We start from the raw sequence: 2,006 nt of genomic DNA, 5'->3' as shown, positions 1-2,006 counted from the left end.
AATGCGAGACCTATTGCATTGCAAATGCTTGTTGACTTTTCAGTCTCTCAAGTCGATAAGAAGATGATTCTGTGATTTATTGTTTCAAGAGCCCCCTGCTGGCACTTAGAACAAGCAACGGAAAAGAGAATTTAGCGCTAATTTACGAAAGTAGGTTATGCATTGCATTATCTGAAATGCCGGCGCTTGGAAAAAACACTGAATTCAAGTCTAAAATTGCAGGTCACAAAAACTGATGATGTCAGAAGTGGGATTCGAACCCACGCCTCCAGAGGAGACTGCGACCTGAACGCAGCGCCTTAGACAGCTCGGCCATCCTGACTCCCACAACAGCGCACAGGGGGCGTGGTTCCCAGCTGATAAAATGACTGCTTGTTTGATTCTCTTAGGATTTCCGTCTTTGCCGTTAAAAAGACTTCCTGTCCAGGGAGCTGGTGGGGTTCTGAGATGTTTCTAAGGATGACTCCTGAATACCGAGAGCCTCGACTGTGGGCTCGGCTCTGGACACAGCTCCGTAATTCACTCCCCCACACCCAACACTCGGGATACTGTGTAAAAAGATCATCTTGTTTCTGTGGGGGAAATCTTTTTTTCTTTGCAGCATTCCTGGAAAGTTGAGTCAGGGCGGCAGATCGCGGTAGAGCGGGGTTCAGGGCTGCACAGTTGCGGGGTGCGGTCAATCCTCACAGCCCCTGCACACATTGGCTGCCTCCAGTTTCGGGGTCTCATGTTTTTCAAACTGAACAAAAAAACTGAAGACGAAGAACCAGGTTCTGAGGGGGATTCACAGCAAAGGAGACAAGATCCAGAGATCCCACTGAGCCAAGCTCTGCCCCCCGCAGCCGAGGCTCAGCCCGGCTCGGGGTTTGTAGCGCCCGGATCTCGGCTGAGAAGCCTCAGGGCGCTGGAAACATGAAGGGTCGGTCAGCCCCACACCCCCCATGCACCTGCCGCCGGCTGACTCGGAGCCGAGGTGTCCCCGAAAGTGAGCGGTGCACTTACTAATCCTAGCGAAATGTTAGCTTGATCATAAATAGTCAGAATAAAATATTTGTTTTTTACGAAGAAATTGGCTTAGTAAGTTTTTTGCTGTAGCAGGACAGGAGCAAAAACTCAGATTGCAAAGAAAGACAGCGAATACACGTAGCGATAACAGATTTGCAAATGACTTCTGAAGCTAAGAGTTAAAAGCAGGACTTTTCAGGACATACCAGGAGCGCTGGACTGCAATATGTACAAAAGGCCCGTGCCCTGTACTATGTGAGTTTCCGTAGTGTAGTGGTTATCACGTTCGCCTCACACGCGAAAGGTCCCCGGTTCGAAACCGGGCGGAAACACATTTTACAAAATACATTCTCAAAGATGAGTTAAAGAATACATTTAGAAAAGAAAGTGACTAGGAAAGAAGGTGATTATCAAAGGCGACTGGCAAGTGACTTTTTTTTACTTCGGTAGTAAACTGTTATAGATGACTGCAGAACAAAGAAAATCATACACTCCTGTGAGAAGTTGGCCTGATATGTAGTGTTTCCAATTCTGGAACCACTTGGTATCAGTCCAAACAAACCCCAAAGATGTCTGGTTGTAAGTCAACCTTGTTAGACAAGCTATCCTAGTGGTAGCATGGACTAAGCAGCCTTAAAGGCTTAACTTAAGAGGTCGTGTTAAGCGAGCTGTTTTACCACATACAATCCTGTAATCAAATGAAAGGACACCACACAAGTATATATTATAAAAATATATGTATTTATTTCTAAATTAATCCCCAGTACTCTTTATGAGGAAAGGGGCACAAGCGTTAAATCAAAAGCACAGTATAACATACAAAGTTGCACAATTTTGGATGAGGGCGGGTGGCCACTCAAACCATATACTAAAAAAATGGTATAAGAGATACCAATTGAACAGTGGTTAGGCCTAGGGCCTAGGGAATCGCTGGGAGCAGTCAGGACTAGCAATGCTGAAGTCGGGAGTAGCCCACGGGATTCGGGTGCAGCACGGAAAGT

General features: G+C 46.4%; 2 non-coding genes across 2 annotated transcripts; one reads left to right on the top strand and one right to left on the bottom strand.

Moving 5' to 3' along the window:
- Positions 1-239: 239 nt before the first annotated feature.
- On the bottom strand, positions 240-322 carry TRNAL-CAG (transfer RNA leucine (anticodon CAG)). Its single transcript has one exon. It is a non-coding gene; the product is annotated as a tRNA-Leu (tRNA).
- A 942-nt stretch (positions 323-1,264) lies between these two features.
- TRNAV-CAC (transfer RNA valine (anticodon CAC)) lies at positions 1,265-1,337 on the top strand. Its single transcript has one exon. It is a non-coding gene; the product is annotated as a tRNA-Val (tRNA).
- Positions 1,338-2,006: the final 669 nt, after the last annotated feature.

The sequence above is a fragment of the Lissotriton vulgaris genome, chromosome 1_1 (genome assembly GCF_964263255.1).
Source record: "Lissotriton vulgaris chromosome 1_1, aLisVul1.2, whole genome shotgun sequence".
NCBI lineage: Eukaryota > Metazoa > Chordata > Amphibia > Caudata > Salamandridae > Lissotriton > Lissotriton vulgaris.
Note: the sequence above shows the minus strand (reverse complement) of the source record. Positions and strands in the feature narration are given on the sequence as shown.